The 16,276-nt window shown below is 43.2% G+C and overlaps 1 protein-coding gene across 6 annotated transcripts in view; it reads right to left on the minus strand.

Annotated features, from left to right (window-relative positions):
- The window catches only part of ACSL4 (acyl-CoA synthetase long chain family member 4), a 60,242-nt gene that overhangs the window by 25,675 nt on the left and 18,291 nt on the right, over positions 1 to 16,276 (minus strand). For 3 of the 6 annotated variants that reach the window (XM_065643060.1, XM_065643055.1, XM_065643058.1), the window contains exon 1: positions 10,424 to 10,613. The exons of 1 other annotated variant lie outside the window; for it this stretch is intronic. The gene's annotated coding sequence lies outside the window, so the exon portion shown is untranslated. Of the gene's footprint in view, positions 1 to 10,423; positions 10,630 to 16,276 lie in introns of those variants that run through there. 2 more of the 6 variants (XM_065643056.1, XM_065643059.1) reach the window with 1 other exon arrangement.

Below are 16,276 nucleotides of genomic sequence, written 5' to 3' on the forward strand. Positions count from 1 at the left end.
TTTGTACAATTGCAAAATACTACCTGCTACTTGAAAACATGGAACAGGCTGACCATGTACTTTACTTTAGGTCAGGAGATATCACTAGAAACTCGTTACATTATCATTCTCAATTTCCCCCTGACTTCTGTGTTCTGAGTGCCTTCAGATGTTTGAATAACGCAACACGCTGCCAAACACTGCACCTGACAAAAAGTTTTAAAATCTACTCTTGGTTAAAATCAGCATTTTGCCATTATACTGCTTGTAATAGCCTCAACTTTAAAGCTTCGGCAACCCAATATTCAAAGCTTACCTCTCTTAAAGACAAACCTACACAATGCTATCCAAGTTACAGAAATATTTTCCATTTTCGGCTTTTTGTATTGAACTGTTTTGTCTGTCTGAGGAACACAGATGAAATTACCTCAGAGAAACACCCAACAGAAACCCTCCCCACCACGGCCTTTCAGAGAATAAGATCGCACCCCCCTTCACATGTGCATGCAATGTCTGTGCACAGACCACAATCCAGAAAGGTGGGAAAACGAGAGTCAAAACAGTTGGTGGCATCCTAAAACTTGATATTTTAGGCATAAAGTAGTCCTGGCATACACACGAGCTACGTTTTTATCTTATTTTCATGCATCTATTCCAGCAATGATGAGGCAGCTGCGGTGAAAGCACCGTGCGCAGTTGGGCCCGGCGCCTCCTGCCACCAGACTGATTTGGTCCAGAATTTTAACAAGGATTACTTTCCAAACACCAATAACTTTTTAACTGGGTGTAGGTCATTAATTGCAATATTTTTACACTGGGGAATGTGGAGAGGAAGACTAAAAGCTGGTCACCCTCTGATCTTTTCCATTAGGTAACGTCATCTGGAAAGAGTCTAACATTTCTGTCATTCTGTGCACGTCATTATCATTCATCAAACCACCTTTGAGCATTCAAATAACCCAAACTCAGCTCACTGCTAGAACAAGTTTTTATCTTCAGTTATGTTAGACTGAATTTGGCAGAGTGTTTAGCAGGCTCTCTTTTTCCGTCAGGTTTTATGGAACTGTAATCTACACTGCAGCGGTATTGTTATTTAAGGGCATGCAAGAAAAATATGCTTGAAAGACCAAGCTTCAGTGAAATACTGAAATGCCTGTACAGCTCCTCATATGAACATGAACAGCAAGGATGATGCCTGATTCATGAACAAGACAGACCGAAAACTGGCAATCCCGGAATGTCAAAAAGTAGCACACTCATACAAGCAGGATGCTCTTTAATGATTTTCCAAGGCAGCACCTTGCTCCAATCCCTGTTCCATCTCCTGCCTTCTCATCCTGCTTTTTACTGAAGAACAGGCTTAGTTTCACCTTCCAGTTTTTCCTCTTCCTTATGGTGAACTTTTGACCAAGTTGTTTCAACAGAGGAGCTCATAAAAATGCAAAACTATTTGCATGCTTATGAAATAAACAATCCATTTTCATGATGAAAATTAAACACATCTGTCTAACAAAGGCACAAAACCAAGGCTATCTTAAATTCAGTATTAAATTATACTGTGTAAATACACAGTATGAATCAGCTGTACATACAGCTGTCTTCATGGAAAGTAATGTGCAAAATGACAAACTAATGGGCTACTATGGACAGACAGAAACTACTCCATCCTTACTTCTGCATCTAGTGCAAAAGACCACAGACATCACAAACCAGGATCTCCTGCTTCTTTTTCGTTTTTCTTTTCTATTGCTGTATCGCTTTGCTGTTATTTGACATTCGCACTAGCTGCAGATTTACTGCCTCAACTCCTCTATGTAACATTCAAAGCTATGGAAGATATTGTAAAACTACACCTTACTTGTATATTATTGTGATTCTTTTAGTATGTATATTTTCATTGTGCACAAAACCAAAAAGTGTCATACTAAGAACGGAAAAGACGTTAGAGAGGTTAGTACTTAGAGCAAATTTTAAGGTATAACACAAATTCAGCAAATTACTTTATTGAATTGACAGAAATATGAACTCTGTTTAATGGAGACGCCAACAAAGAAGTGAAAACAGTGCAACAAGCCTGCTGGTTTGCCAGCTCAATCTGAACCCAGGCTGCCGTGATCCCAGTTGGACCGTTCTCTCGGGCTGCAGACTTTGCAGGCAGCCAACTCCCCATAACCTTTAAGTCACAGCAGTTGTGTGACGTGGCTCCCCACTCAGTCACAGAAGTGCCAGCACGGGGGACGAAGCCGTCACCTCGGCTGAGTTCAGCTGACATGGGAATACTTGCACCTTCGCGCTGGAGCTTTGCAAGAACTTTAAACAGGCACAAACCAGAGCTGCTGCTGAAAGAAGTCGCCTCCACCCATTTGTGGCTGTCCCAGTGTGTCCCCTCCCTTGTGCCAGAGCCGGAGGGAGCAGTGCTGGCTCCAGCCTGTGAGCTCCGTGTGTTCATGGAACTGCGGTATTAGAAAAAAAGCAACCAGCAGCTGTAGCGTGCTAACTAACCTAATCTTTATTGAAAGCCACAAAAAAGCCCCAACCCCATTCCCAAACACTGAAATGTCTTATTAAAATTTTATTACAGATTAATTTTATAAATTCCAAAATACTTTCCTATGCATAGTTTGATATTTATTGAAGGTCAGGAGTTAGTATTCTTCCTAATCCCAAGTGGCGGTGGGGTACAGGGGACAGCAGCTGACTACCAAGCTGACAGTTTAAGCTATGAAACGAATGCCTTCATTCATAATTTTTTTTTTCCTCTATGAGCCAACATGCACTGTGCAGCGATATGCAGTTTCCAGCTCCTCAAACTTCACCAGCATATTTGGAGTAGTGACAGTTCCCAGGCAGCTCAACTCCTCTAGCTTCCAAGACAAAACATTTGCTGAGAATGACTCACTGTGTATTCTACTTATCATGTACTTTAGATACACTGAACATTGTAAGACATTTTCAAAAATCATTGCATGTATAACTACTAGAGAGGAAAGAACAAAGCACCTGACGGATTGCTTAGGCAACGTGAAGTGTTTCAGTAAATCTGACCAGCTACACCAGCTTGCTGTTTTTTCCAGCAAGATACTTGCACCCTCCTATCAGCAGGTATCGCAGCACAAGCTCCGGGTGGTCTCACCACCAGCCTCACCCAACAGGATGCTGAAGGCAGCGCTCATTTAAATGTGGAAACACTCATCCAGCTGTATATGTGCCACCTGCCATAAATACATACAGCACCGTGAACTGCACCACTGTATGAAGTTAGATGGGGTGTTTTGTAGTACCTGCTCAAATGTAGCCTAACTTGACAGAGAATGAGCACTCTTCATATTTCACCAAGTGTGAGAAACCCACAGTGCAGAGCATTGGCTGAACCCTCATTATTTGCTGTCTGTTTCTTTAAACACAACTTTCCTAATAGACTTTCTTGGTGCAAGCTGTACTGGTGGTTTTTAGTGTACAGAAATGCACATAATAAAATTTACAAAATAGTAATTTATTTACAATATCAAACCAGACTTGTAGCCAGATAAGCAATCATTACATAAACACAAAAATAAATTATCTTTTATTTTGGAAGCTTCTTATTCTAGCACATACCATTGTATATGAAGCTTGCTATTGACCCCAGTAAGCTGGATGTAGAATGAACAGCTCGGCTGCTCAGTTTCCAGAAGCACAGCACACTTTTTCTGAGTTTTTTTTGAGTTTTTTCTTGAAGAGACCAGCAAGTGGCTGACTTTAGTTTCAGGCTCATCAAGTACATGGTACCCTGAGCCAAGGAACGTAGTTAACATTACAGTAGAGTGGCCGATATGAAAAATTTCAGGACGCGCATCAAGAGTTGTGTCCAGTTGATGCTGTGGGAGCAGAGACACGATGGAATGAAGAGCCGGCTCTCCCCACACGACAAGCATGAGCTTGGCCCCGCGGCCGTACAGCTGTCGAGAGCTTGGGGTTCCACAGCAAGAAACATGGGAAATAATCCCTGGAAAAGCTATAGGATATATCAGTACTGCAGCATTTCTGTCTCTAAAAGCATTTGTGCAACTGATGGATATTAAGAAAAATTCACTTTCAGTAGCAGACTTTGAGAAAACCAAACAGAGGTGTTAAGCCTGTTCTTACTGTGATACGTAACAAAGATTTTCCAGTAGCCATAAGAGAAGTGCCTTAGGGCACATGTGCGCTCTGCAGAAACCATTAATTTGATTTATATTTCTTTTCCAAGAAACTGAATTGAGAAATACAAAGCAAACACTCACATAACGAGTACCAACACCGAACAGAATTTCTTTGCGGTATCACATTCTTAATAATTTATTCAGTTCCCCTCTATGCTAATATTTTTCTGCTCCAATGAGCAGGATTTGTGGAAACAAGGCCATTAAAAAGGCTTAAGGCTCAGTTACCAAGGAGGACAGTTATTCTGCCAATTTATGGGCTACTCTCCGTTTCCGACAGTGGAGCCAAGTAGAAGGTGCATGAGGAATGTAACAGTTGCAGAAGTGTGAAGGCTCTGGTGGGCAGGGGCACGGCTAAAAATACAACTATCTGGGAATGGAAGCAAATAGGAAGAAAGCAGCAGCTCTTGCACGCTTTGATATTTGTTTGGAGTCGTATTGTTTAAGGGTCAACATTTTCCGCATGGAAACGAAGGAGTTTTGGAGGGCTCTATCCCCAATAACCCCAATGTTGTAGCCCGGAGATGTAAAACCGCATGTGTGCCAATGGGCATCACTGCGCAGAGCCCAGCCTTGCACACCGTCAGCTCCTGCGCTGCCATGCAACGACAAGATTCAGTACGAATCTCACCTACAAGGACTATTATTACTCAAGTTACTTTTGTAAAGTTACACAGCAAGCACACAAATAAGCGGTTTTATAAACTAGACACCTAACTGCAGGAGCTAGAGTTGAAAATGAGTAATTGCACGTACAGAGGAAAACCTCAGCGAAGATGCGGCTCAGAATGCATGTCCTGTATCTTACAATGCACAGAACAGTGGTTTAGGAAAAAAAAAACCACCAAGCAAAAAAACACAGTAACCATTCTTTCATGTTACTTGAAGGTACTGTCATGTCTCCCACAATAAGTCACCTTTATTAAGCGTTATTTAAATTTAAAATGTTATACAGTTAGTTAAAGCACCTAGCTAAGTAGAACAAGGATCAGAGCACACTGGACTAATACTAGTTTCACTTTAAAATGGGTTGCACAGTATCTAAAAATAGCTAGAAAATCCCCAAACAGGTCTGCTGTACGGATCTAACAAGTAATTTTGCAAAACATAACCATTAGCTAGATGTTCAGAAAAAATTTTTCATGATGGCCATGCTTATACTAGACCAAAAGCACAATGAGGTAGGCTAAACATGTCATTAACAGATATTTTTAAAATAAATTATACATTTCTTATAAATCTAAACAATTTTAAAAATAAATCCTCTGAACACAAGCATTTCTGTAATTGTACTGGTATCACTCACGATCTGATTTTCTATAGTAAGGAGAGAGAAAACAGAATACCACTTCGGAATTATTAAAACAATAATTTAAAAGTCTCTTTAATTAGTACAAATTTTAAGACCAAAGTACTGGAATGTAATGTGCTATTTTAAGTCTGTCCTTGTCATATCAACTTGTTTCTAACTTCACAGGCTTTCAAGCATACCTAGATATTTTTCAAATTGATATAGACATTAAGATTCTAACTGCTGTTACACACCTGTGCTATAAAACATTCGCAACTATCAGTGTATGGAAATACAGGCATTTCCCCTGCACACTAACAAAAGTAATAAGTAAAAACCATGAGATGAGCTGCAGCATCACACAGTTTCAAGTAAAACCAATGAATTTATAATAAGAATTTTAAAAGATATATAAATCTATTGTCTAAAAGGCAAGTTACAAGTATGCTTTTAGAAAAACATACTCAACTGATGAAGCAGTAACATTCTCTAGGGAATCAATAGTGACATCAATATACATGGAAGGAAATCCTAGTTCAGTAGTTTTGTCCTCACTGAACAACAGTGGTATTCAAGTACAGCAGATTTACAAGTCTCGGATTTAAAGTTATTACCAAGGATCCACCTTGGATCACTTTAAATCCGAGACTCTTAAATCTGTGATAATTGGTGGATCACTTTATCTCTACCTTGGAGATAAAGATATCTCACCTTGAAGCCCAGTGAACTCCCAGCCACACAATATCCATCGATTTAGCATTAACTGTACTACAAAAAATGTGCAAAATTTCAATAGAGAAAAAAAAAATTTTCTCAATAACTAGGATTCCTTGCAAAGCACTTTACTGAGGTGACCAGTACTCTGATTTCAATGGGAAGTCCAGGTGCTTGGCTCTATCTGAAGCAAAGAAAGAGACAAACAATTCCTCATGTTCTTTGCATTACACACTTATTAATCCAAAAGCAAAGCAAATACAATGCACAGTGACTTTCTGATGCTGTGGCATTAGCTCCAACCTCACTTCCACCATCAGCAACAAACTTTAAAAATCATCTATTATACAAATTGACATTCTGGCAACATGTCGGCTAAAGGAAAACACTTCACACCCCTCCCTGCCCATGCTCACAATTACCTTTCCTTACTCCTTCTGCTCCTCCATTTCCCAAGACTGCTTGTGCTATTTATTTCCTTACTGTGCCTTCTGAGTTTTCTCCTATATTTGGGATCATCTTAAAATGTAAAATAACTCTCCAGACAATTGTACCAACATGCCTTGCTCACTCACACTCACACATTATATCACACTAGATATAATATCTAACCTCCACAGAAGATCAAATACAAGCCAGCACCAAGTTTAGTCCTGACTCAGAAGCTACTATGAGTCCAAAGCAGCCTGACAGCCTGAATAGTAGCAAGGTTCCTACCTAGGAACAGCAACAGCAGCATAAGGAATTTCCACCCACACCTCTCATTCCTAATCTCTGTATCATGCACTTGGTCAGGTAAAAAAAAAGTTATGCACACCTGGCACATTATTAAAGCTGTATCTTGATTACAAGTACACTTTGTATGAAGTATTAGATAGGAATCGATAGCACTAAGAAGAAGGGGGGCAGGGCAAGCAGACCTACTGTAGTTTATTCAAGTTCTGTCCAACTCTTTTTGCTGATCTCGGCCAAGCAGCTCAATGTGGATCACACTAGTTGCCTGCTGCAGAAAAGAAAACCGAAACCACATCTCCCAAGCTGTTCTGGCAACCGGCCAGAAGCGTTCCCCTTTGCAAGCGCAAGGCTTATTCCATACAGCATCCCTTAGTTCACGTTCGTCTAGAACAAGCAAAGACTTGTTGCTGTTCCAGCGCATCCAGGATTAAAGGAAGGCTCTCCCTGTCCACGACACACACCACGGAGAGCAGCCTGTGAGAAGAACCTTGGCCCTGGGTGGCTTTGTCTGCAGAGACCTTTACAGAAACCTCTCACAGCCCTTCCAGCCTGGGCTTTGAGTGTGAGCGAGTGGCTACAGAATAAATAAAGACGAAAGCTGAACACAGCACTAGTATGTGCCTATCTACCGAGCTCAAGAGTTTGAGGAAACATGCAGCTACTACACCTGCCAACAGATTATGGACAACCTAATTACCCTCCCCCACCTCCCAACTGAAAAAAAAAAAGCAGGAAACAAAATGAAAGCAATACCAAAATGTTACTAACGCCTACCCACTGCAAAGCACAGCTCTACCAGCACAGGAGGAATAATCTCTTAAGGTTTCCTTGGGCCCCTCTGTACAGCTGGCCTGTCCCACCAAGCACCTTCCCCATGGAAGGGTGACAGACAGAGGTCCCAGCTCCAGGGAGGAGGTGACTCTGAAAGCAAGAGGGACACCAAAGCACTCACTGCCTGGCCGCTGTACAACACCGGAAAATTAAACAGCGTGGCCAGCTTTAAAGATGTGCCTTCCACAAAAGCGGTGGATGACACCGCACCATCCAAATAACGATCCAATACATGAACAAATGGAACAAAACTGTACAATTTGTTTCTCGGGAAATGGCTTGTCTTCTGCCATGACACTTCCTCGTCTCCGGAGAAAAATCAATGTCCTGAAGCACAGTGACCACACGCTTTTTTGCATATACAATGCAGATTTCCCTTAATATTTAACTCCAACTCTGTCTTAGCTTAAGTAATTCCTTATTAAGAACAGTTTTCTTATAAACAAGCATTCATTCATTTGCCATGTTAACTACCTAACTCTGTTTATTAATCATTAACTTCAACAGGTTTTGCATGTTTACTTGGCTTAGGCTACTGTTTAATATTTCATTTGGGTATTAACTTCATTTAAAACAGTCTAATAGGCTGCATCTATTTTACTAGATACATATCTTAACATCACTTTGAATATATTTGTATCTAATGCCTTGCCTTAGCGATGTGTTCAAGAATGGTTTCTCTAGTTTTATAAAAGGGCTGAAGCATAATCCTCATGTTAGAAAAAGGTGCCATCCACAGAACACCGGTAATTTATTATGCTGAAAATGTACAGCTGCTGATAAGCATTATATTATTCAATCAGCAGACAATGGGCAACGCTGGCACTTGCACACTATATGTTACATATACAGGTAATACATGAGTAAAGTTTGCATGAGATGCAAACAGCCAAATAATTAACACCTCATGAAACCATTGCCACAGGGAGAGGAAGTTGTCTATTGCAAGTTTATACAGTTCTGTAGTTTAAGACAACAATGAAGGGGAACTGGCAAATGGAAATGAGAGGCAAGTTAAAAATACAATGCCTTCTAAAATAACTTTCATGTGGAAATACTTAAGGCTTCTGTAAAACTGCATTAAAATGCAAATTTTGTATCCATGCATGAAGAGCAGAAGAAAAAGAAAAATCTTTCTGAAACTGTAGAACATTGCTAATTCTGTCTCTTGTTTGGGATAAAAGATTGGTTTGGGGATTTATTTTTTTAAATGTTAATATTTTCACATCTTAGAAAAGAAAAAAACCAAACCAAAACAAAAACGTGTTCTTTAATCATTGTGGTTGGTCTGAGATGACGAATCCCAAAAATTCAAAAAGCAGAACCTCATTAAAAGGAAAAAAGTAATATGTTTCCAATTCCTATTTGTAGCTTCATTTGCTAATTTTTGTACTTCAAATTGGCGAGGCTATACATGCAAGTTTGTCTATAACAATAAACGACAAAGCATGTCCTATTTTTATGCTACAACAGTTCAAGATTAAAAGAGCAATGAAATAAGGGCAGCTATTATCTTTAACCTGACAATCATCTTTTACAACCATCAGGGACTACAGCTGCCCATTTATTTTAGATGAAGCAATCCTTAATTTACATCAAATTTCTCTGTAACCTCCGCCTGTATTTATTGCGCATCCTCATTGAAAAAAACCAACAAAATATGGAACAATTGTTAGAATGGGGTATATTACAAAATAGTTCAAGAGTTGCTCTAAGTATTTCATTTAAGCATCAGGTACAAGAGTAGCACCAGAGGAGCTGACACTGGGGAGGTGTGCACTGCACACACATTTGCTTTTCAAATAAGCCTCAAAAAATCCACAAAGCCTACAAAGATATTTTAGAACACCACCAAGTGGCACTTATCTTAGGCCAACAAAAACATCCTACCAGCTTCTCGCTTCACTTTAGCTGGTGCTCTTATGACGTGAAATAGAAAAATATGCCTTGCGCGTAGTGTTGAGCAATGAATCACATTTTCCTGCGTGTGCTACATCAGCATCAGACCATATCCTGAGCCCAACCTCCTTCTCTGCATCTCGGAGGGGGCGGGGGGCTCCGGGGGCGGACAGAGCGCTGGGGATGCGCTGGGCGGCCCGGGGAGCACAGCGTGTTCCCGGCACCGCACAGCACGGCCGGGGCCGCCGCTAACGCAGGGCAAGGAGCGAGCACCTCCCGCGGGGCCGCGGCCGGGCAGAGCATCCTGCTGCCGGCCACGGGCTGACCAGAGGCTGCGGGCGAGCGGGAGGAGGCGGCCGTGCCGCGCTACCGGCTCACGGCGGCTGCCGAAGATGCTCCGGCGGGCGGGGAGCGCCCGGCGCGGGGAGCAGCCTCCGCGCAGAGAACGGCCGCTCCTGCGCAGCTTTATCGTCGGTAGCCAGCCCGGGCCCCACACTCCGCATTTCCAGGCAGCCCTCGCAGTGCCCGCCACCGGCTCCTGCCCAGGGCCTGCCGGGGGGCCGGGCTCCGGCGCATCCTCCGGGCCCAGGCCCGTGGCTCCACGGAGGCCGGGACGGACCTGACCCCACGTAACCCCCCGCGCCTTCCCTCAGCTGACCCGGCTCCCCCGCCCAGGCGGGCGGCAGCCGCGGTCCCACCCCCGCCGGGGGCGGAGGAGGCTCCGGAGCGGAGCGCCGGCCCCACTCGCTGCCCCGTGGAGGGGCCCCCGCGACCCTCCCGCCCCTCATCTCACCTCATCCCAGATGCTGCCGAGGGGCAAGGGGGGAACCTGCCCCGTCCCCGCCCGCCCCTTCCCTCGCCGCTCTTCCCGGCCCGCACCGGCCGCGCCCCGACCGTTATGCAGCGCCCAGCGCGCACTCACCCCGCCCGCTCCCGGCGGAAAAACGGAGCCCGCGGCTGTACCGGCCGCTAAAATGGCTGAGAGCGCGGGGGAGGAGGGGAGGGGAGAGGAGAGCAGAGCGGGGGGGCGGAGCGAGCCCCCGTTCTGCCGGCTCCGCCGGCCAATCCTCCCGCCGCCGCCTCCGTGACGCGCCGCGCGGAGGAAGGGGCGGGGGTGGGCCCGGGGGGACGCGGGGACGGGGACGCGGGGACGGGGACGCGGGGACGGGGACGCGGGGACGGGGACGCGGGGACGGGGACGCGGGGACGGGGACGCGGGGACGGGCCCCACGGGCCTCGGCGCTGCCCCTCGGCCGGGCCGGGGACACACGCGCCCTCGGCCACGGGGTTTGCCCCTGACGGAGGAGGGGGATGTGGCGGCAGAGCGGGCTGCAGCCGTGGGCCAGGCGGAGCTCTGAGGCTGCCGTGCCGCTGTGCTCTGTTTGGGTTAGTTTCCCAGTGAGGCTTACAAAAGCCGAGGGACAGTCAGACGTGGGCACATGGCAGAAACCACTTCGAGCAGCAGCCCCAGCCTCCCCAAGCACAGTCTCCCTGCTGCTGTTAGCAGGCTCCAACTGGAAGCACCGCCGCTAGTCCAGATCTTTGAGGCTGGACTACAGAGCACAGTTCGTTGCCGACTTTTGCCTCCTGAGCATCTGCAGACCACCACGCTGAGTTGGAGACCCTATGGTCTTTACTCGGAACACAATACATGGGTTTCAGCAGCAGCACTGATGAGAGCAACTGGGATTACTCAGCGCAGTTCAAAAAGCCAGAGGCCACAAATATCCCTGTGATTCATGCCAGAGTTTGCCAGATGGATGGTTTTACATGTTTAGGAGTCTGAGGCTTCTTCAGAAGAGAACTAGCACAAAATAACTAACGTTTGACAAGACACAGAGCCACTTCCTAACAACATACAAAGAAGAGGAAACATTCTGCGTTCCATCTATGCTGAGCAGAGTCCAGCACTATCCTCCCCCATCCCATGTGGAGTGAGACAGAGTGTGAAAAAAAGCAAAATGACAAAACAAGCCATAGCTATATTGGGTAAAAGTTTGCTCCTATAAAAGACAACACTTTGCAGGAGGTTCAAATTTTCTGTCAACAACTGCATAGACGATGTGGAGGTTCTATGTAATAGTTCTCATTCTTAGAGAAGCAAAAAGTGCATCACTTCCTTGGAAGGAGGCTGAACTGAGTCACCGTGTGGTTTTTGCTTTTCTTGGGCTATATGAAATTTAGGGCAGTCTGTTATTACTCTCACTTAGTTCCAATTTGTTTCAAACCCCATTGTTTTGCCTAATGTCAGATCAACGCCGATGAGAGGGCCTGGATTGTGCAAGATGCACCAAGGCACATCTCCTTTATGCAGACTAAATATTTTTTTGATCTAACCTCCCTCTATTTAGGAAAGGTTATGCAAACAAACTTGCTACGTTTTTTTTTCCCAACAAAACCACTGATGTATTAGCCAGTTTTCTAAATCTTTCTCATAAACAGTAAATGTGTAAGAGAATACATGTGTAATTTGTTCCAACTATTTTACACATCCTGTAGTCTTAAGTTTTGAATTAATTGAGCTTGGATTTACCATGATGTATCCTGCTGGTGGGTAAGAAAGCCGGTCTTGTGTGTCAGCGGCTGGAGCACTGGAACGGCCACGGCGGGTCAGAACGCGGGCGAGCTGGCACAGTGGGGTGTTTCCAACGGTGGCTGCTCATCTCCTGGGGAGATAATGACTTCTAGCTACAAGTAGTCTATTCCTGCTCTCGATAGACAAATTAATGGAAGAAAAATCCACTCGCTTCCTTAATCCATGTAGGGTTTTGGCAACTACAGCTTGATGTAGTTCCACAGCTTAACTTCATGCTGTGTGAAAATCACCTCAGTAGGTTTTGAGCCTTCTGTGTGGTGTTCCCATTTGACGTCCCGTGACTTCTGCGTTAATTATCCATGAATTATCATTCTCTCTTAACTGTCTCCATGCTGCTCCTTGTTTTAGGGATTTGTATCACAGATTCCTTGCACTACTACCTCATTCATCTCTCTGCTAGGCTGACAAGTCTAAAGTTTTCCAGGTGCAGTTTCATAGCACTCCCAGCAAATTTACGTTGGAGCTTCCATCTCTCTACCTCAGACTGCATGTTCTTCCTCCCACATGGATTTCAATGCTCCAGGTTGTGTACTCCTACAGAGTGCAACTCTTCCCTCACGTCTTCCTTTACGCCCTCACTATTGGAGACCTCCCCAAGCTGCCGGGCTCCTCATCAACCTTTTCTTGGCCCCGGACACGCTGGCCTTGCACACCATGGCAAGAAGCTCAACGGGGAATCCTGGTGCCTTGTTCACTCATGTCCCCAAGCACGGCACCTCTGAATGACATCCAGGTTCAGTGGCATTGTCAGGGGTGCTCAATAAAATGCTTCGTTTGTTTCAGAAGGATGGACATCTAAGTAAAATTAATGATTTCAGCAAAGTTGGAAACATATTTTGGTTAATTACAATCTAAGGAAAAAATATAACCTGTCGTGTTATATTTACAATAATGAGTCCTAAAATTAGACTTACTGCAGAGAGAGTATCCAAGTGAAGAGTCAAATGTTCCTTGTTCTGTGAAGGCTTTAGAAAAAACACTACGGGAAACCTTTCCTGTAGCTACAGGTGTGCAAATGCCTGACTGAATTTACCGATGCAGCAGTTGGTCTTTTATTTGTCATCGGAAATAGTTCTGTTTAAACTAGTTCTTTGTAAGCTTTCAAACATTCTTTTTTGAAAGCAAAGCAGAAACAGATATATTTGCTCTCTGTATATAAAGCTATGGTCAACTAGCAATACCCTGGGGATAAGTGGAATACTTCCAAAGGCTTCAAAACAGGTAGCTAAGAAAAGCAAGCCCATTGTCAGGAAGCTGACTTTGACTACAAGAGCTCAGAAATGCCTTTGCAAACATTAAAGCTGCCTTTACATAACAGTATGTCACACTATCTTTAAAAACAAATCTCAATGAAAGGACTCTCATTTTCTCCCGTGTTGCAACTGCTTTGTGTCTTTCAGTAAGAAAAACCCAGCGATGATCTCGGTGGAGTGTGATCAGTAGAACAGAACTTCCCAGACAGTGCAGTTGTTCTGTACCAACTCCGTTTTCACCACAGAGGTCCAAAAGAAGCAAGAGAAAGGTATGCTGAGGAGAGACTAAAGTGAATCTAGAACTTCTCTGTTTTTCACCCACGATTCAGGGCAAGCTTGGAAATAGTCAACAGCTTCTCACCTCATTCCTGATATCAGCAAAGGGATTGCATAACGTTAGCACTCTAAGCTAAGCAGTAAATCAGTATGTGGAGCCTTGTGGGTTGTTTATTTCCATTAGAAGCAGTGACTCGTGAAGTCAACTATTTCTTTGATGCAATCCCGTTTCTTCACAGAGTGTACAATTAGAATCAAAACATTGGAAAACAAATTTCGTAAAATAAACATTGCCATTTTGTAGCACGCACTCTCAAAAAAAATTGCCTCAGTTTTGTCTCAGTCTGATAAAGTTTGAATGTGTTCTTTTTTTTTTTTAAATTGTATTTCTGCTACTTCTCAATAAACTTGGAGCACATAATGAAAAAAAGGGTGACGCATGTTAGACCTCCACATTAACTCTGCTCATCAGGAATAATATATTTTTGTTCACTCTAGATCTTTTTAAACTGACTCTCGAGCTTTAAAAGAAAACACAGCAAAAGCAACGTAGCAGTCAGTCATACACATTTGGTGACGCAAAAGATTATTGATCTCTCCAAAGACGTGCATTTTGAGGAGGAATTTCAAGTACAAGGGAGTTGAGGGAGTCAAGGGCCTATTGAATAAAGGGCAGTGTTTTAAGAGAAGGGGCCTTACTTCCATATGTATGAATTGTTCTTTCAAGCTTTTTGTTCAAGCTAGTTCCATTCCCTTCTTATTCTTATACATGGAACCAGATTGGAAAATTATCTGCAAAAAATCTGTTTATAACAGCTGCCATAAAATAACCAGGTTCTCTATTTTACATAAAGGATAAAAATATCTTTATCACATCTGGTGTCTACAGCCAACATATGGAGCCTTTTGGGGAAGGAGTGGGGGGAAGCAGAGACAAAGTTTAATAGGTCATCTGAACTAAAAACCTTTAACTGATTTTGTTACCCTGCTCTACAAAAATATGACTTCTCATTCTGAGTCATTAGGTAGGAAAATGTGCAGCAACTTGCAAGCACTGAACATTTACTTGCATTAGGTAATTAAATCTTTGTTTTAAGCCATATGCAGTGCATGGAACAGAAACATGTGCCTGCTTGCAGACATAACATTTGTATGCTGTAAAAAATCGTGTTCAGTACCTACTCAGATCCATGCAGAGTTTAGAGCTATTTTCTTTTCCAGAGGTAATGCCTGACAGTAACTTTCTGCTGCTTAGGAAGCAAGAGAGACAACTTACTGTAGTGTTACCCGGATACCTGTTATGCCCCACAACACCTAAATATCTGCGGCATTTCAGAGACGGTGATATACTCAATTAATTCATCAGACACAGGGGCTGCACTACATCTCAGCCCAGCAGGCTTCAAGATCCCACAGCTATGCCAGCACACGTCTTCACGCGTTTGTGCTTGGATTTTGATTCTTTCATCCAAGTGGGCTCCCAGTTATTTAATGATCTTGGGTCAAATCAGCACTTCATAGACGGCGCCATTGAGATTGGTAGGTTTGCACACTACATAAAGTCAAAGGAGAATGTGGTTTCCATGCTGCCTTACTGTCCAGTTTATGACAAAACTGAAAAGCCCCATCAGCAACAGAGATCTAGAGTATTAGATCCTAAAGAGGATGCTATATCAACATGGAATTCCTGACTGAAGAATATACATTTTAAGAAAGGAAAGCAGTATTGACAAGAGGTATTTCTGGTCTATACCACAATAAATCTAGGGAGAGATTTGGCACTCTAATTGTGTTGGTGCCGTTACATGTCTTATTAGTAGAAGACATGCAACTGTACAATCATGATATTGCTGTACAAAACAAAGTACCTAAAAATTATTTTCTGGACTTTAGAGGGAACTTTGAACAGTCATTATAAGGAGGACTTTGAGTAGTTCTCACGTAATGAAATTCGTTCTAGTGCTGCCTAGAGATGTCCAAAATAAATAATATAAAATGCTATAAAAATGAAATGTTTCCTTAATTTTACACAAGATCCAGTCCAAAGTGCAGAACCACAGTTAACAACAGCCACACCAGGCCAGGCTTACTGTAAAGAGCCTGTTAGATTAGGACAGATCATGGCTAAAAATATGGCTTAATAATTGTCTTCCTGTCTATTCCACACTCTTCTCATCAGGATCTCTTGAGTCTTACAGTTTCCTTTAAGAGAATCATAACATTTAAAACACTACGGTGCCCTAATTTAGCATGAAAACATTTGGGGAATTCATTAGAGCAAAGACTAAAATTCAGTGAGAACCTGTCTGACCTCAGTAGTTTTTCTATTTACATATGCCATGGCAGAAGTTTGTCTTGACAGAAACAGCGAGGCCAACCTCCTAATCGAACCTTTTTTTCCATATTTTTTTTAATTTAGAACCTAGATAGCAAAGAAAAAATACTTGTTCATCTTAACTTTGTTCCCATTTGTCAGCTGGGCTCAATTTTTATAAAAATATGATACTCGATTAAAAAAATA

Source organism: Caloenas nicobarica, chromosome 12 (assembly GCF_036013445.1).
Source record: "Caloenas nicobarica isolate bCalNic1 chromosome 12, bCalNic1.hap1, whole genome shotgun sequence".
Taxonomy (NCBI): domain Eukaryota; kingdom Metazoa; phylum Chordata; class Aves; order Columbiformes; family Columbidae; genus Caloenas; species Caloenas nicobarica.